This window comes from Manis javanica, chromosome 6, assembly GCF_040802235.1.
Source record: "Manis javanica isolate MJ-LG chromosome 6, MJ_LKY, whole genome shotgun sequence".
NCBI classification, from domain to species: domain Eukaryota; kingdom Metazoa; phylum Chordata; class Mammalia; order Pholidota; family Manidae; genus Manis; species Manis javanica.
In genome coordinates this window covers 81,383,886-81,408,813 of record NC_133161.1, presented here as the reverse complement: position 1 = coordinate 81,408,813, position 24,928 = coordinate 81,383,886, and the positions used below count along the sequence as shown (strand labels likewise).

At 34.4% G+C, this 24,928-nt stretch overlaps 1 long non-coding RNA gene across 1 annotated transcript in view; it reads right to left on the bottom strand.

The window, feature by feature from the left end:
- Window positions 1–22,040: 22,040 nt before the first annotated feature.
- Window positions 22,041–24,928, bottom strand: part of LOC118972974 (uncharacterized) — a 34,093-nt gene continuing 31,205 nt past the window's right edge. The window contains exons 3-4 of the long non-coding RNA XR_005062148.2: window positions 22,645–22,841; window positions 22,041–22,176 (exon numbers count right to left, since the gene is read on the bottom strand). This is a non-coding gene — a long non-coding RNA (uncharacterized lncRNA). The remainder of the gene's footprint in view (window positions 22,177–22,644; window positions 22,842–24,928) is intronic.

The window sequence follows — 24,928 nt, the reverse complement described above, 5'->3', positions numbered from 1 at the left end:
TATTTAAAGCAAAGTACACACTCGAAGAAAGGGGAGTGAGGGCAGCTTCAGAGAGGAGATGCACTTAGCGGCCTAGGATTCATGCCTTTTAAGGATTTTGAAAATGGGGTAAAGGGCAAGGTGGTTGGTGTAGACTGACATGTGGTCTCATGATGTCTCTCTCCAGTGTGAGACAGTAAGTCATTATCCATACTCTGTCCTCTAGATATTAAGTTAAACTTAACACAAGGAATTTCTTGATCCTGTTCTTCTTCAAGATAGTGGTTACCATCAAGCAGTGGAAACATACCACTTAGGACTACTTGCCCTGCCTTAAGATAGGGTCAGTTGTTTGTTAATTACCATAAATTATGTTGGGAATCTTACCACCTAACTCCCTAATTTTTAAACAGAATCTTAGCGGTAAGATGGAGTCCCTCCTGTCTTATTATTTGTATCTTGGAATTTTTCATCATAGGCAGGAAACATCAATCATAATGCTGTCTCTTGTCCCTGCTCTACCTCAATAAGATCGAGGTCTCTAGTATCCCATTTAAATTAGATCGAGTGAATGGAAAAATGTATCTATTGTACTTTTTTAAAAGGCTGCATTTGGTTGAAAAAAAAGTCTTTATCTACAAAAACCCCATGTTTCTCAAGCACCAGTGATGTTTGCATCTGTACACGTCAGGAAAAGCTGATGTGACTTTGTGCTCTGCAGATCACTACTGTGCTCTTCTTGGACTAATCATTTCACTTATTAAGTGACTGGCACTTGTGGTGCCATTCTGTTTGCAGTTACTACTCTAGCAGACTCAGTTTAATCATACACCTGGTTGAAAACCTCAGCTGTCTGGCTTTCTAAATGTGTTACTAATTGAGAAAAATTAATCTCCCTATACCTCAGTTTCCCTACCACTAAAATGGTACACTATGTGACAAGTACTGTGCTAAACATTTCAGATGTATTATCTCACTTGCCCAACCCCCTGATAAAAAGATTTATATATATCTAAGAGTTATGTATTATCATTGTTGCTGATTTACAGATAAGGAAATTGAGATTCAGAGATGGTAACTAACTTGCTGGAGGTTAAATTGATAATAGTGTGATTCTAAGCCCCAGCTGTCCAGGTATCAAGCCACTGCTCTTAAATACTATGCCACATTGACAGAGATACAGACTGAGAGACTTCCAACATTCCTTCCAACTTTAAAATATTCTACTTATCTGAATTCTTTAGTGGTCACCATACTTTCATACAATCCTTACCTTCCACATCTAAGAAAGAAGCACCTGTGTAATCTTTGATACTGCTCATCTTTCCCATACAACCGTATCTTTTCATTCTTTCCCTCTTTATTAGTTTCACCCTCTAAATGGTAATTTTTCATCTATAACCTCACTACTGAATAATTTGTATTAACTACATTTGATGTAGGAAATATTTCAAAATTCACAACTATTTGTATTAAAATCCTTTAGATAATATGCTTCATTTCAGAGCATATGCACAAAATGTTGGTGAATGTATTAATTAACCTTGACTTTTATTCAAGGTGCTATTATCTGAATGTTTCTGTCCCTCCAAAATTCAGTACCGAAATCATAATTCCAAAGATGATGGAATTAGTGGGTGGGGGCTTTGGGAGGTGCTTAGGTCATGAGGGTGGAACCCTCATAAATGGGATTTGTGCCTTTATAAAAGAGGCTGCAGAAGTATCCCTTTCCTCTTCCACCATGTGAGGACACAATACAGCACCATTTACGAACCGGAAAGCAGGTTCTCACTTGAACTTCCAGCCTTGAGAACTGTGGGAAATAAATTTCTTTTGTTTATAAGCCACATGCTCCTTGGTATTTTGTTGAAGCAGTCTAAATGGATTAAGACAAGTACCTTTTACAAAAGCAACTAATAAAGAAGAAGGAATATATTCCAGGGATGGAAAATGGTTTTGGGATAATTGCTTTTCAAAAACAAAATTTCAAAGTGTTTGTAATGTTTTACACTGAGTAGTCATTCAACTAAAACTTTGGATCAGATAGATAACATTTTTAAGTATGTGAAGCAGAATCAGAAAACAATATGATACAAGCAGGCAGGATGGCATATTTATTTGAAAAATTGTTGAAGAGTGGGTAAAATGTCCACACAAAAACCTAGACCTGTGTTGTTAGTGTGGTAGCCACAAGCCACATGTGGCTATGTAGATTCAAACTTAAATTAAGTAAAATTTAAACTTTCAAAGTTGCACTAGACATGTTTCAAGTGCTTAACAGCCAAATGTTTATGGCTAGGGACTCCTACAGAGGACAATGCAGATACAGAATATTTCCATCATTGCCAAAAGTTTGGTTAAATAATTGATATAGTCTGAGGTGACTGGTACAAATACCATCTAAATGCAATTGATTACAGGCTCAACAAGAAGGCAGAGCAAGACAATGACTATTAAAGATGTAATAAGTATACTAAGAAATAATCTGTATGTTGGTTTTATTCATTTCAAATCTCCCCACTTTCTATTAGATTTTACATAATTTGAACAAGGATAAAAGGACTTAAGTTACTTTGTCTATTGAACGTAAAATAACTGTGACAGAACACAGCTCATTGTTTAGAGGATATGTAAGGCACACACTACAGACACAAGCACAGAGAAATTGGTGATGAGAAAACTTTTTTAAGTAGGTATTTTTAACAAACACCTGTCTACTAAGGAATGTGATGCAATCCATACATTCAAGTACAGGGTCCCTGGGAATGTGGCAAGTCTTTGTCTATTACATTTAAGAAATGACCTAATTGAAAACAACTGACAGGACTTTAGAACAGATTATAGATGTAAAAGGTTTTGTTTTTAATTAATTCGGCATTGGTTAACCCCTAAAAAGACTAATGTTTACTCAGTCAAATCATAGATTCAGCCACTCACCCATGACTTTTGCCACACTCCCAGGAAATCTGTTGCAGAATTTGTAGTGAGACCACAAAGCAACATCCAGGGGAATGACAGTAACTGTTCAAGTACATCATCACAAGATAGGAACTGCCAAGTGTGTGAAAAAGTAGGTTATTTTTCTCTAAAAATATGTTATATATACCAAAGATATTTTTTATACTAATCATTTTTCTTCATGCAGTGCACAAATGTCTATCAAGCAATAGCATTCATGATGCATATTAAAAGAAATTTTTCCCAAACCAAAGGACAGTCATGACTGGATCTATTCCTTGCCTTTGAGGAGTAAAGGGAAGATAGGCGTTGGGCACAGCAGAAAATCTGAGCTAAAACTAAACCCTATGATGCTGCATTTTCAGGTTTTTTTGTCTTTTTTTTCTGAGTCATGAGGGGCCATTCCCTGAATCCAGAGGGACTAGTTAACTAACACTCATCACCTTGTGCTTAAAAGGCAGCTTTTATGTATTTCCAGGTGTTGGCTGCTTTGTTAGATCTGGAGTGCTCCCCAAACTTATAAAGTCTAAGCATCCCACACCTGGTATGTTGGACACTGGCATATTAGTAAAGTGTATGAATTTGGGGAATTGATTTTTTTTCTATGTTTAGAATCCAACGGTGATAAAATCATTAGTGTAAGAAAAGTGAAATATCCACAATAAGGTACTTTTTCAAGCAACTGTTTAATCCATTTATTTTGCATCTTAAAAGCCACATAATAAAACTGAGGTTTCCCTTTTATTATAAGTACATGTTGCATGTTTATTGTGGTCTTGGGGATATCTGAGGGCAACTCCATTTACCAGACGGCGCTCACTCAATACCAGGAATTACATTTCAAACTTGAGAGAAAACGGCTTCTCCTGGTGAAGCACTGCTTTTGTGTGAATGCGTTTTCTTGTATGTATGAGGGGGGTTGTTTGTTTCTTTATAATATTCTATACTGTACACAGCTTAGCTGGCTTATTGGCCCTATTTATGAATTATTTAAAGAGCTGTGTAACTAATGTAATGATAGCATGGTCCCATATACCATAAAAACCTCCGTTATTTTTTTTAATGCTAAATTTGTATCTAGTTTGTTCATAATAAGGCAGTATGGTTTAGATTTTTAAAGTTTACCCTTGCATTCCTAATCCAAGAGCCTGGGACTCCTCATTCTAAATGGTAGGGTCCTTGACCCTTTCAAGGTTGGGAGTATGTGTACTCACCAGACTTGAGGAGACTTTACTGAGCCAAGGGACTATCAAATCGATCAGAAACATTGCTTTTTTCTAGCCATGTAAGATAGAACATGAGGCAAATTCATGGTTCCTGAAATTGTCTATATTCCTTATTGTTTAATCTTGCTGTATTTATATGCTTTTGTAATTTGTAGTGTTAGGGGAAAACAGCAAAATTATGGAAAATGGCAGGATTAAAGGACAGATGAAGTATGTTGCTCAATGTTTTAATCTAATCCTGAATGAAAGAAGAAAGATAACTGTAGAATGAACCAAATGTTCTCATCCTGCAACACTAAAATAATATTATACCTCATACATTGAATAGGTGATGATATTTAGCAGAACACCCACAGTGGAGAACACAACATTATAGCTGTCTTAAGCCTTTTTTGCCTTGATAAAAGAAAAGTGTTCATAAATTTTCTGAATCTCTTTTGCATGATTTGTATATATTTCTTAATTTTTATGAATAAGAAAGTTTACAACCTTCTCTTTTAAAAGTAAATAAAATATTTGTTTAGCTCCCTATCACCTCCAAAACAACATATTTATCCTAGCATTTCTTATGTTTAAAGGCATACTAATATTTTTCCAGGTTTTTAAAAAATATGTCTTTTTCCTCAGAAACAACTTCCTAACTCTCCAAGCTGCTATACATTTTATGGTTATTCAGCATCATCTTGAGAATTACTTATCAGAAGAAAACATTGTGTCTTACTTAATTTTTAATTCAGGATTTCTGTACAATATATAGCTGTAATGCCCTATGATTATCATTGCTTCTTTTTTTCAATTTTTATTAAGGTATTATTGATATACACTCTTATGAAGGTTTCACATGAAAAAACAATGTGTTTACTACATTTACCCATATTATCAAGTCCCACCCATAGCCCAATGCAGTCACCGTCTATCAGTGTAGTAAGATGCCACAGATTCACTATCGCCTTCTCTGTGCTACACTGTTTTCCCTGTGATCCCCCCACACCATATCATTGCTTCTTATGGGTTTATTTCTCTCTTAATGTATGCAAAGATATAGTGAAAAGTACAGACCAGGGTGTTCAAGTCCTAATTATACACTTACTGTATAAAGTACACTTACTGAGGAATTCTGGATAAATTAATTCACTTTACTCATCTGCAAAATGATTATAATGGTTGTGACACTTATTTATAATTATATTCATTTATAATTTTAACATAGCAATGATTGGGGAATAGTAACATAAAGCACATGTGAAATATTCAGAAACACAGTACAATTTTAGTTATGCTTGTTGACACTGAAACTTTTAAGATACTCTTTTGTCACTTAACATCTCAAACCAAAAATACCTAAATCAAAATGCAAAGTTGAGACATTCTCCTGGCATAATGATATTAGGAAAACCCCTAGTGTTTCATAAATATTTAATATTTTACAATAAATTTTAACACGCTAAATATAAATTTAAGTTTTTCATTCGCATCTATGTATTAACTAATCTAGGGAAGCTGAAAAAGTACAGAATCCCATAGTATAAAATATTGCTAGTGAAAAATTATATATGAGTAAAATAATGTGATATTTTAAAACGTAAAAAGTTTTGGGCGTGCTCAACCTTGCACTGGCACCTTGTCTGGATAAATGTTATTAAAATAATTTTCTTGAAGTTACCTAAGGGAAATATAGCATATAGAAACTAACAGTAGTTGTGTTTTGTTGCATTAAATCAGTGAAAAAGAGATTAAATACCTACATACTTTATCCAAAAGAGCCTTCTTGACTCAATTTGTCAATGCCAAAATGATAGCTGCTTTTTCTTATTTCCAAATAATTCAAATCTAGACACTCATTTTACATAAGTACATGATTGAAAAAGTATTGTCTACTTTGCAAATTAGAGCTTATAGGAGTGTGTGGAATGTCTTAGTGACTACCAAAAAGTATTTAGACTCTTAATAGGTTTTATTAATTTTCAACTAATATATCCAAAATGTTTGATGTTTTGTCTTCAAACAGCATGACAAGATAGTAGTAAATTCAGTATTTAATTTTATGCACATAGATGCACATAGACACATACACACATATAATACATAAATAAAATATATATTATACAATATAATATTATGTACTATACACACATATAATATATAAATAAAATCTGTCAAAATCACCGTAAAAGGAAAAGACAGTTTACCATTCAGTAAACTGCTAGGTTTTTAAGTGACCCAGTCTGTCAACTTACAAAAGTAGAAACTGAAACTGAAAGCCAAGTTCTACTTTTCTAGAACTTTCAAAGATCCCTATTCTCTATACACATCTTTATACATTGATTTAATACAAAAAATCAAGATCCATGTCCCCTAACACTCTATTGAGATTGATTTCTGCTCTAATAAATATCATCTTAATAATATATGATTTCTAATAGCAAAATTTAGGAGCTATGAACATGCATTGACATTAGAACTTATTTTGATAATTACAACAGCATCCAATAATATATTCATAAGCATATACTTTTAATAGATTCCAAATTTATATCTTTAAATCTTTTTACTTGAAATATTTTGTCTTCAAACAATTAGATATTTCTGTAGCCTTAGCCAAACCCTGTAAATTTATATACAAGTGATATGTATTTTCAAAAACCTAAGTAGACTTTCTTTCTTTATCTTTACTATATTGCTTTATACATGTTTCTAGTCATTCATTGATTCAAAACATCTACTGAGCACTCTTCTAGTTGATAAAGACACCATAGTGATTTTGTATGTTGTGGTAGGCAGAAGAATGGCTCCCAAAAATGTGTGGGTCCTAATGCCTTGGCCCAGTGGATATGTTACCTTACTTAGCAAGTGAGACTTTGTACATGTGATTAGGTTAAGGATCTTAGATGGGAGATTATTGGGTTATCAAGTGGGTCCTATCTCATCCCATGAGTCCTATAAATCAGAGGAACTTCCTCAGGTGTGCTCGGAGAGAGAGAGAGCCATGACGACTGAAGAAGGGTCAGAAAAATGCAAATTGCGGACCTTGAAGATGATGAAAGGGGGTCAGGAGCAGAGGAGTAGGGGCAGCCTGCTGCACCTGAAAAAGGCAAGGGAATAGGTCTTCCCCCGGAGCCTCCGAAGGAACACTTCCTGCTGTCACTTTGGTTTTATCCTAGTGAGACCCCTGTCAGATTTCTGACCTACACTATCAAAGAGAGTAAGTTTGTATTATTTTATTAAAGACACCAAGTTTGTAGTTGTTCATTACAACAGCAATAAAAACTAATACATATGTATATTTCTCATCTCCCTGAGTAGTTTGTAAACTTTTTAGGAGTTCGGCCTTGCATTTCCTTATATCTTTCCAAATGACCTATCTCTATGCTTTTCACTTAGTAAGTGTTAAGGAAATCTTGACCAAATGATATAATAAGGATGTGTTTGAAAATTCTCTGCACTGACAAGGTTGTGATTGTGACCTCAACCTCACAGCAGTTTCTGCCTTGCCCTGTGCAATGATGCATTAACTGCTCTCTGAGAGAAACATTTTGCAATGTGCTGTTTATTCAAGTAATCAGGAGAAAGCCCAAAAATTACACGTAACATTTGCAAGAAGATTAGCAAACAATAGTGCTGTTTTGAAAGACAGAGATCTGTATCTTTGAAAGGGGAAGTTGCAAAACTGTTTTTTCCTTTATCTTTTCAGATTCCTAAGGAAGGAGGATTTTACAACTAGTATTATCCTTGTTGGAGACTCTTTTATGTGTCTGGCACTCCTCCAGTCCAAGTTTATCTGATACCCTAAGGCTTCCCAGAGCCTCCTCTGGGATGTAAAGCTGAAGTTCTTGGGCAAAATTTAACTGAAAAACTGATGTAGCAGTGCAGAAAAAAAAAAGCCATTTATTAAAAAGGAGCAAAAAACAGTTATAGGAATTACACAAAGTCTGTCAAACCTATATGGGTTTTACTTAAAATCTTGGCCACATCCTCTAGGACCTGTGGGTGTAAAGTGGGTAATTGAAAGTAATTTTATCTGCCCCCCTCCACCCAACCTGTTGGCCTATTTACTATTTCTTGGATGACTGTTATATTTACACATCTTATTACAAACATAAATCATACGTTAAAACCTACTCCAATTCTTGCACCTGCCAGGAAATGACATTAATAATCTTTAAATGCCCAATGTACTAATAGATATGAGATCATACAAAGAAACAGGAGACATGAAACCCATCCAAAGGAGGGATTGTCTTCTACCAATAAGCTGGACATGATAACCGAGAGAGTCACTGGAGATATATCAAGTTATTCCATGTATTTTTGCATTGAATTTTGTGATTCCACTCCTTGTATTACATTTCTTGTGATTTTTAGACTAAGTCAGTAGAGCTGGGTTTATTCTCTTCCTTTCTTTCTCGGTAATCCTAGTTTTGGTCATCATGATGGCTAGTGAATAATATTCATCCATTTCCAGTTTCAGCAACCTCATTATTTTCACTATATTTTCTAATTTAAAAGTAACTAAGAAATATGCATGAGAAATCACCAGTTATCTCCCTTACTGATTTTACTGGAAATAATTTGGATACATTATCTCCAGATCATAATAATTATAAAGACTTTTATTGGATTGGAGCACTATTCTAAGGACATTCCATATTTTATACATTTTAAGTATTTTTTTAAATCCTCAGGACAAACATATGGATAGGTTACTATTATTATCTCCACTTTTCAAATGAAGTACTGTAATTTACTATATACAGTTAGTACATGGCAAATCTAGGAGTGGAACCCAAGCATTTTGCTTCTGGAAACTGTTGCTAATCTAGTGAAAGAAAGAAAAGAATAGATGAGGAGAGAAAGAAAGAAAAAATTTTAAAAGACTAAAATACTGTACAGCAGTCTCAGGACAAAGTATAGAAGTTTTTCTCTAATTTGAACTTGAATTAAATCTGGAAAATAGAAAGAAATCTCTTTTTTAATAATAGAGTGGTTTCTCCACCAGAAAGGTAGCAATATGGACTAGTCACTTATTTTAATCATTACTCAGGTCCACCTTACCCCCTGCATATGTCTACATAACTTTCCATTATTTTCTGAACCCTATTAGTGGTTACAGATTTATTGGATTTTGAAATAAAACATTGATTCTAAAATCCTAGTTACCCATTGCTGCAAATGACACCTTCAACTAGTGGTCATTCATCCCTTCTTATTTCTTCTAAAACAGGAAACTCACCAGCATTTTAGTTAGTTCTTCCTATTGTTGAGCATTTCTACTGTTAGAAAATTCTTCTTTATATTGATCTGAAATCTACCACCTTATAACTTTCATGTATTTGTCCTGATTCCACCTCCCAGAGTCAAAGAAAATAAGACTACTTCCTTTCAAATCCGTAAAGATGTGTACTCCTTCTTCAAGTAATTACATCCTTTTGACTACTCATTTTCAGCTATTACTTTATGTTCAAATGTCCTTTTAAGACACCAAGTCCAAAGAGAATAGAACACCATGACATGGTCTGATCCACGTACCGGGAGCTCGGATTACCTCTATTCAGGAATGAAAAACTAGAGATGTCAATTGGATTCAATTTTCATAATGCAGAATCTGCCATCTATTGACAGGCTATTATATGTCCAGAACTGGGAAATAATTTTATATAACATCATTCCATTTAATCCTCATAACAACCCACTGATGTGGTTACTATGGAAGAAAGCATACGATTTATATCTAGAGGCAAGTGTTCTTTCTCCACATTTTGTTCACTGTGGTCTCTCAGTGCCTGCTCAGTATCACTTCTTCAAGCAGCCTGTGAAACTTCTCTTACATACTTTGTGGATATTTAGGAACAATAAAATATAAAATGCACATAAATATATTTTATAGCAGTATTAAAACGATGTAGTAAAACTATTCCCACATAATAAATTCTCATAAATGCTGTAATTTTAAAGTGTTATTTTCCCATGTAACCCATTCTTTAACTCATGCTTATAAGGCTATGTCAGCTCAAATATTTGCATATGATTTGATTATGTAATATTTATATTTAAACATTTGGTCATAGACCTTTTGTTTCAAAATTGAAATCCACCATCCTTAGGAAAAAGTACATATCGTTAAAAAAAACTGTTTGAAACATAAAAATAAAAACAACTGTACAAAAAGTATCCATAAATTACAAAGAAAGGTCTCTGAAATATTTACCCACATTTAAAACCAGAGATCTTGCTTTTCAACTGGAATAAAATTTAATTATGATGCCATTAAGATCAAGAATAACTGTCCAATAATGTGTTTTAAATTAACTAAATGACACCTTACACTTTTTTCACATCTATTCCAGGAACCCCTGATCTTCATAGTTCACAAAAATATAAACAGACTTGTCAGAACTCACTAAATTTATTAAGGTTTGGCAGAATGCCTGCCAGGGGGGAAAAAATCATATTTCAGAATAAAGTTTTAAATGAGTAAGAAAAATAACCTTTTGAAGTCAAGCAGCAGAGTAAAGCAGGTTAGAGGTAACTAACTGATGAAATAATGAGTTCCTTTAGTATTTATCATATTTACCACTCTTTTTTTTTTTAAACAAAGTTCTGAAACAGACTCTATTCATTCTGGCAGATGTAATTAAAATCTTGCAGAGGTAAATCTGTATGATGAAAATGAGGGAGAATGTTGAAGATAAGCATATTAATTAGATGATATTGTCACATACACTGATGCTTTAAATTTGTCTTCACCTATATATTGAATTTGTACAATACTTAGTAAATCACCCCTTGTATTATGTTGGCTTAGCAGATGTTAGGCATAGAACTTTGGACTCTGGCCATTTCTGAATAACCAATAAAAGAATTAATAAAAAGTTTTTCACAATATTTATAGAAATAAAATGCATTTAAATCAACATTCTTAAATTTCCTTATTAAAAATTAAGAAAATATTAACAAAAAATGAATGCACATATATGAATATACATGTATTCAAAATGTGTGCAGGAAATTACAAGCAGTAAATTCACAAATATTCCTTAAAATAATCAGTAGTTTCATGTCAATATTCTAAACAGTCATCTCCCAAAGCCATGTTTGCTTTTATTTACACAGATCTTGGTAACTATTCATTAAGGATTTCTGTCAATGTAACATTTTCAAAGAAAAATCCATTTTAAAGTTTAATGACTCAATTTATCTGATTTAAGAATAAAGAAAATTTTTTTCAATAGGATATAAATTATCCAAGGGCTAAGTAATGTGTTGAATTAACTATGCTCATGATTAACTTAATTTTCTGCTACTGTGGTTAATAAAATATATAGGAAATAATATTATAAACAAAGGACATGAATTTTTAGACGGATCTATAAAATGTTAGTAACAGAAAAGAAAATAACTTCTGGAAAAACAGATTTTTTTCTATTTATAAATTCTTTATTTTACTTTAATTCTTGCAATAAAAGCAAAGTCAACCTTTTTCATCCTATTGAATAATGTCATAACAACAAAGACATTTGAGCTAAAATAGTCAAAACTCAAACAAATTTGGAGACTAAACTATTAAGTATATAATTACCCCATAAGGTACAGATTGAGTATTAGTTTCACAAAAATAAAATTTAAATGGTAATAATTAAAATGTAATTTTAATTTTCTGCCAAGAGAAATATTGTTTTCATTCTTGCTAATCTTTTCCAGCTATTGAACTACCACTAATGTTACACTTATGTCCAAATAGGGCCACTGATTTCAAAATGATAATGTATAACAGACCAAATATTCTGTTCTGATGTAGAGAAAGATAATTCCCCTTAGCTGTTCAGATACAGCAGAGATTATTATACTTTTTCCTATTGTTGTTATGTATTTATTACATATATATTTATTACATAAATATGATATAAAAAGCACATACAAATTTGTGTTTTAAAACATTACCATAAAAGCATTTCAGGAATGTTTAGGGCCAAAAGTAAAAATACTGAAAATTTTTAACTTATTCCTTTTATTTGAATAGGGCTAAAAGATTAAAAGCAGCATTAAAATCTAAGTAGACCCTACATACTTTTTAAAACTATCTCTTAAATTAATCAATAAATCATACTTTAATTTTTATCCAATAGCAAAATGTTCACCACAGAGCATTTTTCTTACTTGGTTTCCAAGATACTATACTTTCATATTGTTATTATGTGCTTTTCTTTTTTCTTGTTGCTAAATCTGTTTGGTCCCCATATATTTTATCTTTGGCTGCTCTTCAGAATTTAGTCCTTCATTTTGTTCTTAGTCTTTAACACCTCCCCTCATAAACTGCTTGATTATCATAGCTTAGCTCTTTAATGACAAGCAATCTGCCTCATTAAATTATAAATCCTCAGTATTTAACTCAGAAACCCACATGCAATTCAGTTGAACCATCTACATTTGTTCCTTCTTTCTTTTACTTTATTTCTTCCATGACAATTTATTGAGGGCCTACTTTCTCTCAATGATAGTTCTAGGTTCTGAAGATACACTAGTGAAGAAAACAGACAAACATCCCTGGTCACCAGGAGGTGATATTTTAGTGGGACAAGATAACAACTGAGTAAATAGTCACTAAGATGATTTCAGATAATAATTAAGTGCTACAAACCCAAAATACAGTGATGTGTTAGACTTGTGGGTGTAGGTAAGGATGGAAAATTTAGATTGGTCTAGGGAAGACCAAGCAAGAGAGGTGAAGAGAGTTAAGGCCAAATATCAAAAGGAAATAGTTCTGGAAAATCTGGGCCAGGGACTTTCAGACAGAGGAAACAGCAAGCATGATTTTTTAAAGCTGTATTTCCAGAATGAGACTATCACCTGACCTACCCTATCAATTATCCTCAAGTTATCTTCTGGTCACCTCAATAAACATTTGCATCTCAACTCCAAGTCAGTTTAACAGACCACTGTATTAACTTCTTTAAACTTGCTAACCCGTTTAACTTTAAAATGTGTTTGGTGACATAACCATTTTTTAAATCACCAGTTCAGAATCTCGAATTAACTGAGATCCACACCCTTTCTTTTCAAGAAGCATCAGACACGATTCTTTTGTGATGCTCTCCTATGTCCATCTTCTTATCTTCCTGGATGTGTCAGCCTAGACCAGTTACATGACTTCCTTAAAAAGTAGTTTCCCATTTGTAAAACAGAGATAATGAGTACACACATTTCTGGTGGAAAGAATATGGGTTTTGAAAAGAGGCCACTTATTAGCTATGGCCTCAGGAATATGACAACCTACTGTAATCTCGGTTTCCTTCCCTCACATAAAGAGAATCTTTAAATAAAAATAATACACTTGCTTCAGAAGGCTTCTGTAAACAATAAAGGAAATACATCCCATGAAAAAAACCTAACAAATATTTAATGAATGTTAAGTATCCTTTCTTGTCCCTTTTGATTATGAAACTAAAGGAATTAATGTAGTAAAGTACTATACTGTGACATCATATAAAACACTTTGTCAGTTGTTTAAAAAAATTTCCCCTATAGTCCTAACATCACCATCTGATCCAAATTCTCATCTCTTTCCTCTTGAATTTTTTCTTTAATATGTGGATGCTAAATGAGCAGTTTAGCTCTCCCACATCAAGCAAATTTAAATCGGGACATGGGAGCCTAGAGTCTGGGGATTGTGTGTAGAATAGGTCATAGGACTCAGAAACTGTCATTCAGAATAGAATTTTGGCAGTTCAAATATCATGTGACTCTTTCTCCAGCGCAAACAGTCCCTTGGGAATGCGTACCTAAGCTGGGTGTAAGGTAGGAGGACTGCAATCACCCATGACACTGTGATCTCCTGAAGGCAGTCAGGCCTCATGCACCTCAGTGTCCACAGTGTCTGGCACAGTTCCTGGAACATGGTAGCTGCTCAATAAATGTGTGTATTTATCTTCACAAGATGCTGATAGAGTCTTGAGTGAATTTTCAAATAGAAGGGGAATATATCACTGTATGTGAAACCATGAAGACTTCAGCACACTGCCTATGACTGAGCCTTAGGGATGCATATGTTCACATGGAGAAGTCTGTGACTCCTGCCATCATGCAGTGTGAATGACTGGCTGTTCTTAAAGGACTGATGTCACTGAGCCAGCTGGGAAGGGAGTCCTTGCCTACTCCTGCAAAGCCATGCCACCCATGCTCAAAACCTGGCAGCTTCCTCACAGACCTTGCCAACAGAGTGACTGTATCATAAAGCAGGTCATAGCCCTCAAAGACCAAGAGAGAATCCTGCTTTGAAGCTGGCATTCCCTCTGCACTGGGAGGTCCAGCAAAGATGGTCTTTTGCTGCAGTTGCTTTATTTGTTTTTGGTTTTGTTTTGTTTTGTTTCTTGCTTTTGCTTTTTTTTTTTTCTAACCAAGTTCAGTGCCAGAGAAGTGTATCGCCCATAAAGTAACCCCAGAAATTCCTGCCAGAGGAATTTCTGACAAAATGAATGGTTTCAAATGCAACAGCCAGCTCCCAAATTCCCAGCTTGCAGTCTCCCTGGGATCTGAAGTCTCAGATGAACCTTCAGCAAAAAGGTCCCTCATTCAATACCTCTGCTCTCCCTACAGTCTGCTCCAAGCCTATGGGCCCTCCAGGCTAGGGGAGCTAAATTGGACAACTAGACATATACCCATACTTAAAAGCCATTTTGTTCTTGCCTTCCAAATACATTTTTGAAAGAAGGTAAGGAGAGAGTAGCAAAGCCTCTTTACAAACCCAAATTCAAAGCACAGTAGAAGGAACACAGGAAGTTTTACTGAGTAATTGGGGTGATTACATGCAAAGCACTTTCCCATAATCAAGGAGTTTCAAAGGAGGGTAGAGAGTGATTGACAGTGTTGGCCACCCTTGAAACTACACCCTGACTGGAGGAAATAATTACAAGCAGGGAGAAAGAGACCCACTGCTCTACATTTCTTTATTTCCAGATGTAATCTGGGAGAAGAAAGGCAATAATAGAAAATAAAGTTTCAGAAGTTTAGAAGTCTTGGGGACTTCTAACGTTAGAAACGTTCTTGGGAAATAAGAAAGCAGAAGGGTCCCTGCTACACTTACAAGAGATTTTCTCTTTTTTTCCCTTTATTCATTTACTGAACACCTACTATACTCCGGGTTGTGAAAAAATCAAAGGATATGATGCCATGAAAGTCATTCATGTGAATTGTCAACCTAAAAAAAAGATATAAACTGTCATTGTGGATATGAAATTTTCAAGGAAAGTAGTCAGGGCGAAGAGGCAAGCTACGACAGCAGATTAAACTTTCTGTCTGTCAGAACGTGCATCTGTAGTCACATATGTGCAGATAGATGCAGAGCGATTTCGTTTGAAACAAGTACAGGGTCACTGGACGCCAAACCTTGTGGAGCTCCGGGAAAGCATTTGAAAGCCCTCAGGCTTGAAGAAAGTGCTCGTGCGCCTCTCTGCTCTCCGCGTTTAATGCTTCAGAAAGAACAGGCTGTTTTCATGAACTTTGGACTGCTTCCTCCTTTTTCCCTCAAACATGTTCTTCCACTCCAATGCTCCTGCCGTCAATTATTGATTTCTTTTTCTATAAAAGCAAAGGCTGACCATCCTCCCTGAAGATTCCCAGATTCACCTTTATCTTTTGATTTCCTCCATTTGTCTGTAGCATCTACTAAAAATACAGCATTTAATTGTATATGTGTGCATGTATATATCTTTTTAATTATTTACTCAATGTATGAGTTTCTCTTAAGTCCCAAGAAGTTCATGAGATGATTCTCTGCTTCTTTTAGAATACTTATCAAAAATGCCCAGTCTTTGGAGTCAGCTTTAGAAGGTTTGAATCCTGCCTCTACCACTTAATTGTCATGACCTATAATTAAGCTATTACTATCTTTATGCTTGAATTTTTCATCTATAAAATGATAATACTAGTATTTAGTCTTTATGGTTGTTTTAAGTGTTAAATAAAATAATGAGTATACAGTATATTTAGCAAAGTGCCTAGCACGTATTAACTATTCAATACATTTCAGCCACTATTATAATTATCAGTATTTATAATTATTTTCTCAGAAAAACCTTACTAAATGGAATTCTGCTGAATAAAAATTAGACTAGGTCTATGTTCCACATTCTTTTCCAAGAAGAAAAATGGAAACTTTTCAGAATGTCACCCATTCACAAGAATGCACTGCTAAAGCCAAATGGGAGGGAATGAGAAAATCCTGAATGGAACTGGCTAAGCAGAAAGCATATGAGACTAAACAACGAGCTGGGTGATGAAGAGGAATAAGGCATTAATAAGAAAGCATTGGCGTTGAAATCCTTGGTCACCCGTGGCCAAGCTGGAGGAGCAGAAAGGGAAGAGGACCAGCTGCCTTCCTGGCCACTGTTCTTTCTGTGTCGCAAGCATTTTCTCAGTGATAGGCTTAATATCAACAGTTTTTAATCCCACCTTAGGGTATTCTGTTCCATTTTATGATTAAATCATTCTCTAAGATCTTCAGTGGATTTTGAAAATTAACGATAGGTGGCAGAATTTAACTGGCCTAGAAACAAATGCAGAAACTTGAATGTGTTTAGAGACACAGGTAACCCAGGGGAAGGACTGACCCAGCAGTCCCGTCTGCTGGGTGCCGCATCTCTGTAGCACAGCGGGCAACCGTCAGCTGCGGAGCCGAAGTTGAGATTCTACCAAACAGAAAACGTGATGACATTTACGAACGAAACAGTTCATAAATAGTATACTACACAATGAAGCACCTTAAAAGGAAACTTCCTTTCAACTGTAAAGTTTTTAATCCTATAAATTTGTCTAATTTAGTTGACATTCTCTCACAAATCTGGTTGACTAAAATAGGTTGGCCATTGGTCCAACACCATCTTCTGTGTAAAACAAAGCTGCTTTATAAATCTTGAAATTTTAACTTTTGTCCCATATGTGGCATATAAGATTAAAAGTTAAAACATAAATAAACTTTATAAATTATATAACCCATTGGAGACATTTGTGATCACAAAAGTAAGTAAATTTCTGCAGGCTCAATATGTGTAGGCATTAGTGGGGTCAGAATGGAAGAGAGAAAAATTTTAATTATTTATTCTGTTACTTTCCCTATTTTTAGAAGCTAAAGAATCATAAACTAGGATTCAGCCATTCATTTAACATATATTTGTTGAACTCCTTCTATGGCCCTGGAAAGTTATAATCCTCTGGTATGCAAAAAAAATTAATGTTTTATTATATTTATGTGTGTATATGCATATATAACATATTCGTGTACATATATGCATAAATTATATGCAGATCTATGTATATACATCAACTAGCAACTACAGAGCTCTTTTTATTTGCCAGAAATTTCTCAAAGCACTTTACCCATTTAATAATTTCAACAACCCAATAAAATATGTATTATTTTCCATTTTGCAGATGATTAAACTGAGACAGAGATGATAAACTAATTTCTTAAATCATACAGCTCTTAAGTGGGAACATTCTGTGGATGGATAAAAAGAAGAATTTAACCATCAGAAGAACTTTAAATCATGAAAAGAATAGATCACTGCATTTGTTTTTGTGAAGGTCTTTAATGGCAGAAAAGAAGTTTCCTTTCTTCTGAGTTTGAACAATACTTTATGTTCAGGAGATACATTTTAGTCACTACCAATAAAGCAAATCTTTTTTCAGTCCTTAAATCAGTCTTGCATTGGTTCTACAGTATTTTAGGGAGAGGTCTTGCTCATAGCCCGTGGCGTTTATATATGATGTAACACTTACTATTTTTTTAATAGTCATAACACTCTAAAAAAGAAACTTTTGAAAAGACTACAGCTCGGGTTTGAAATTTGTCTTGCTTCCATTTTTTCATAGCACCAGATTACTTCCCAGACAGCAAGGGGAATGTTATTTTGTCCTTTTAGCAGATAGAAAGTTGTAGCATAAAGAGATGAAGAAACTTGCCATTACATTGTACAGAGAAGAGAAAAAGTCAAATCTCTTCACCCTACTCCAGAGTTTTCAACCACTTCATGCTACCTTCCCACATCGAACAGTGTCTAATCATCTGGAAACAAATCATAATATAGCCACTGGCTTTAGATGGCAGTGGATAGGGTCTCTGTACCCCACCCCCCACAGTGGGTGCCCTTCCCCTCCACCCACCCACTGTGTGATGTCACCTTCCATACCCAGCAGGTATGACTTTCAAGATGACTGCCAGGGCATGGGAATTTTTATCTCTCTGGACCCCAGTTCCTCTGCCTGGGGAAACAACCCAAACACACAACTTAAACTTCCGAGTCCCACTGCAGCATCAGGCTGAAGTGACCCTTTTTGCCTGACATCCCCTTTGTTTGGCTTACTCCCCTTCCCTGGCCTACTTCTCCAGGCCTTTACCACTGTCCCTGGGTGCTTCCTCAATAAATCATTCATACCTGTATCCAAGTCTCAGAGTCGGCCTCTGTGGAACTTAATCTAAGATAGATGCTACCTATTATTATTAGCATTGTTATAACAATTATTGTCATAATAATTAAATTTTTGCTTTCCATATAGTCCTAGTGACAAAAATACACATTCCTGCCTCCTTCTGAGACCTAGATTTGGATTGGCAACTACTGAGCACCATCCAAGCGGACAATCTGCAAGCTCTCCTAATGTCCAAAAGATAATGCGTTCTTATCTCTGTTAGTGGACATTTCTTAAAGAAGAGAAATCTGTCATTTCAACTTTTTCTCTTCTTTACCTTCTTATATTCAATTAGTCCCCAAATCTACCTGTTCATGCCTTTTTTTCAATTTTTTTATTACTTCTCTTTTCATTACTGCTTAGTTTACATTATCACCACTTCTTTCTTGTATGACTGTAATAATAGTCTACGTTTCTCTGTTGTCTCCATTTTCTATCTTCAGATTTACCCTATACCAGAATGATCTTGAAATATGACCAGGTTATTTCTTTGCCTGAGGATTTCCCAGAGTCTGGGATACAAGCCCCTGCCCACCCCAGCTCTAATCAAAACCCCCAATTACATCTCATGACAGACTCCTCCACTCAATGCAACGCCACAGCGTCAGAACTGCTGGGAAGCTTTCTAAATGCCCTTCACTCTGCATGTGAGTGTCCACGAGTGTGCCTCTGCCTGCAACACACTTCCCCCTGATTATCTGGCTCCTGCTCATTCTTTATCATTCTGTGTTACAGCCCACTGAACCATCTTCAGTGGCACCTCCACTGAATCATCTTTTCTGAAATTTACCAGAAAATCGTTCTCCTGTCCTCATTCGAGTGAGCTGGTCACAGTGTTTGTCGCATGGTTTGATCTAGACTGTCTGCTTCTTGCTCTAGGCTCCTAGCTCCTTGAGGGCAAGGACTTTATTAGCCATGTATTTTTAGCTTGATGCACATACTAGGCGAACAATATAGGCATGTTGAAAAACATGTAATAAATATTTTGTGAATAACAAAAGAATGTTTTTAAAAATTTTCCAGTAATTCTGAGGTCCAGATTTATAGAATTTATAGAGTTCTGCTGTTACTTTTTCAGAATTCAGAAGTTCTTTAACCCACATCCCAATTCCAGGAAGCCCATTAATAATGTCCCTAACATGTATGGTCTACCCACAATCTGCTTGGACACAATAGTAGAGTTTTATTTTCTTGTCTGCAAATGGGGACAATTACATTTATCTCACAGATAATATGTAAAACAAAGAAAAAACGACAAAATGCAGGGCACTAAGTTCCCTTTTACAAAGAGTGACTGTTGAAAGGTCATTCTCAGGAGGGAAGATTTGTCAATTATATTTGAAGAAACCCGTTCTTTTTTGGGAAAGTTCTAATTCCATGGTCAGTGAACAATACTCATTAACTTAAAATGTTAACGAAGATGTCATATAATAATCTTTCAAAGGACAAAAAGGAATACTTACATCTACAGAATCTTTACTGGCTTATGATTACATCAGATTGAATCATTCCATTAGGTAGTCAATAGTTTATAACAGAGTTGGCTATATCTAGATTTATTGTAGATAATTCTGGATTAAATAGCTTATCTTTCAAAACAAAATATTTTAAATTAAGAAACAGGTTAAACATTTTGTAGATTCTGTGCTCTAAAATGTATTTATGTCCAAGAGAATGATATCATTTGCTTCTAAATATTTTTGGGCTTCATATAATTCTTTGATCCCACATAAGAGGTAGATGTACAAATTGCTCTATAAATATTGATTGTAAGTATATATATATTTTGCTAAATTAAAATGCATGAAAACATTTAAAATTTCTAGATTTAAATGGTAGCATATTTAATCATGCATGTAAGATTCTTACTGCAACCCCTAGTTCTGGTTTAAAAGAAGTTTAAAATATACATATTGACAGATAGATACTTTTAATAAAATTCCCTGATGGTCTTGATCTTCTGAAGTAACACCTTAAAAAATTTTATTTCTTCATTACATAAAAGTGCAAAAATTTTTAGATGAGTTGTGTAATGCATAGTGTCCAGTGACATTCATGAGATGGCACAAACATTAAGATCTTTTATTTAAGTTGCTCCCAATGGAAATGTGGATGTAGGTTAAAAAATAGGCAAGGCTCAATAGGAGATACGTTTGCCTTAAAATATGTGTATCTTTATTTATGGTGGAAAAAAGTAAGTGATAGTTACTTACTTCATTGGGTTATAGCCCTATATTGAAAAGGTTAATAACAGACTTCCATTAATTACACAGTGGCTAAAAAGACATTTTGCACAGAATTTTAAATCCATTTACCCAGTGTTGGTTAGAAAATCTCCACCAGCACCAAAACATCTGAAATCAAAATGTAAATAAAGATCAAAGGCTTTGCACAGCTGGGAATGGTGGCCATCAATTCACACCAGGCGTCACTGAGCAGTTAGCAAAATCATGTTTAATAGCTATGCTGAGTGTCAGTGTCACCTTAAAAGCTGTGTATGACTGGATACCAGGGAAGGAAAATGGAGAAGCAATTAAAAAGAAAAGCTAAAAAATATCAGCAAAGTCCCCAGGAAAATGTTGCCTGACAGAGAAGAAAAACTATTTGGGCTTTAAAAGTTATTTCATCTTTAATCAATGGATTCATTTTGCAGATAATTGTTCTAAACTGTTTGTTGAATTAGTAAGCATTTTGATTTTCAAATAAACCCACGGGACATTATCAAGTAACCTGAAATAAGATTTGACACTGTGCTTCATCAATTCCTCTCTTTAAATTAGGCATGCAAAGTCCAAGTCACCTCCTAGAGATCAAGAGTGAATTATGTCTTACTTACGTGAGGTTGCTTTATGCACAGAGTCTTCTTTATGGAATCATTTCAAAGAACAAGGTGATAAATATGAATTGAATTCTTCCAGAATGAGATTATCACTCGGAGCAACAATCGGTGGATCTCACAATTAAAGAAATAGGCCATCCCCTCCCCCTTCTCTTTATAATGCCCTTTAAAGTCTGTCTATCATACATCTGGTGTTTGTTCTCCTAGACTGAAAATATCTAGTAGACCACCAGTAATTTAAATTGTACCCTGTTCCAAGGATACTTGACATGTGGTCCCTTTGGAAGAACTAATGCAAAAAACTGGCTCTAACCCTGAAAATAAGGTTACTATAGACTCACAGAAGGTTGCAATTAACTAATATCAAGAAGGTTGACCTGCAAATTTCTCTCTCAAATGAACACTAATCTCAATTGTAAACCATTTTATGCCATTACAAAGAATGAAATAGTAAGGGTTCTAATGTTTAATTTTAAATTTGATTTCTCTGGAAAGAAAAATAAGAAGGAAATGTCGCATTAAGTTAATAGTTACCAGTCTACCAAAGAACACACACACAGTGCATTTATTTAATGCTTAAAGTTTATAGAAAAATATGAGAGAGAGAGATTTCTTCTGAAGACCATGATATCTGTTTTATAAAAACAGGTTTAAAATAAATACATAAAACTACATAGGTCTTCCTCCATCATTCTTCATCATTATTGCAGTTTCCTAGGGGGTGGGGGAAGAATAGAGTCATTAGAGTATTAGAGCATGAAGGGTTAGAAATGATGTAATTTAACCACTGCACTTCATAGATTAGGAAATTAAAACTCCAAATCACTGAAGTGGCTGGCTGCAGTGTGCACAGCCAGTACACTGGCAAACACGAACTAGAAACCTGGTTTTCTGATTCAAAGTCCAGAACACTTTTACAATACCATAGTGTCTCTCATAAAATATTCTGCATGTATCTCTGTAATTGATAAAATATGGGCATACTTAACAAGAAGGTTTAGATGGAAGCCTATAAAAGTTAGTGACAAATTTACATAAATTCTCAAACATAAAAGGCTCCATTTTGAGCAATTTTTAAGTGGAGGGGGCAATAAGAATGCCTTTTCTAATTGAAAGGAGAAATCTGTTTATTTGAGTATTTTAAAAATAAAAGAATCTGATCATGAAACATTTAAGACTTACCTATAAAGAATTACTTTAGTTTCATGTTGACTGTTTGAAACCAGGTGCAATACTAGAAGCGGAAGGAAGATGTTATTCCAGTATGTTACGAATTACAGTGCTGTCCATCTGTGAGTGACAGGATCAGTAGAAATCCCTGTGATGCTTTCTTTTATACTTCTGTTACTTAAAGAGCTGTTATAGAACAACACACAAGGCTAAAAACACAAAATAAAATGAAAATTGAACCTGGCATGTAATTTTAATTTATGATAATAAAAATAGATTTGTCTATAAAAATAGTAAGAGATCAATATATAGTTATCCTGAGAATAAGTAATTTATCAATCATGTTAGCTGTTTACATTTTCCATGTAGTCCTGCAGCACCCTCTCTCCAGTGACCATTTTTCCTGCATGCTTTCCAATTCTGTTTTTTCTTGGCTTAGCCATCTGTGGAAAACTGGACCACTCACTTATTTCCACATATAAATATTAAATACTGACATGTAACTCATAAGACCATTAAATCCTGAAAATGTAAATACTACTGAACTAAAATCATTCTTGATTCTTTTATTATATGTCCAAAATAACAAAATTGAACAACAAATTTGGTATTAAAAATATGAACAATTTGGATGAAGTGCAGATTTCAACACAGGAAGGGAAATAAGCATTTGGAGGACTCAAAACAGTATCACTAATAATACAATTAACAATCTCCACAAATAAACTCGGCAGTATCTGCAATTGATACTGTCACAAAGTAAAATGTTTACTAATTTTCACAAAGTAAGAAATTAGAAAATGTTACTTTCTGATCATGAGATTTTGACACACTGTTGACAAAATTTTACTCCTAGAGATTTGATCTTGAACAGTATCAACAATCAGGAAAGATATCTAATACAAGCAAAGACAATATTAGCAACTTCTCTATATGTGATCAACTTAATTTCCAAAATTGGTCTAGGCTGCTTTTATTTTTGAGACAAAGTCACCTTAAAAGGAATATATAAATTTTATCTCAAGTTTCCCTTCAAGGTCTGCAGAGATCTTCTAGAAAATGAAGTGATAAAGTAGCTATGAAAACATAGAGATTATCGGTGTGACTTGCTGGTTCAATTTCTTAAACCACACTTTCCTCATCTGAAAAATATGGAAACTAATAAATATCTTGCAGGGTTGTGTTGAGTTTCACAAATAACACATGTAAAATGCCTGGTGTGCCAGAGAAGTTTAATAAATGATAGCTAGTGTTATTAATGTGACAGGAGAACTTAGAACATAGCAAAGCATAGGAGAAACTTCAGGCAGAGGAAAGGAATAGAAAATGCCACAATTTTGCTAGGTTTGGCTCTATTAAACATCATCTTGGCAAGAACAAATCATTTGTAAAATGCAGCATTTCTTTGTGCAGGTGCAAATGCATGATTTATACACTTGTAAATAAAGCTGGCCTTACACAAGTTTGACTATATAAAATTGGACTTTTTTCCCAGGGGATTTGGAATCATGGAATCATGTATAAAAGAAAGTGCAGTTGTTGAGAATTCATAATAATAATCATTGTGGAAATAATGATGTCAGGAAAAGCTTAGGATATTTGGAAATAAATTTTTTTAAATGCCATTATACCTAAGCCCATGGTCATGGCTTTCTTTTTAAGAAATAATACTGGTAGCTAATAAAGTACAATCAGGATCATGTGCAAGAAATAATATTCTTCAAGTAATAAGATGAGTAAAAGAGAGTTTAAAATCATAGGCAACGTGCTGTCACATAAAGATCTATATGGAGGGGATCATTAAACATGGGGTAAATGTCGGTTATTCACTTGCTCACTGTGCAATAATAGATAAAATATTGGATCTTGTTTTTTTTCAGCAATAATCTAGGTCAGTGTGTCCCTGGTTTTCCATCATTTTATTTTATTTTATTTTTTATCTTTTGTTTGTTTATCCATGAAATTTTTCCTTCAAAAGATAGGATACTCATACGCCTGTTATTTAAGACAAAATTCTATCTTCTCTGATTGAAGTGGATGTAGTACCCTGGCATTCTTCCAGCTTCCAGATTGGCATACATACCCTGTCCCAACCATCCTATTGCACCATGAAACCAAGTTTGAAGCAATCTTTTCAGGATTCTTTTGGTAGTGAAATGTTTGGTCTAATGGTTCATTTTGAACAAGTGTTACACTTTCCTTAAGAATATTTCTCCCTTCTCTGTATCTATGAGTCTATTTTTGTTTTATTCATTTGTTTTGTAATTTTAGATTCCACATACAAGTGAAATCATAG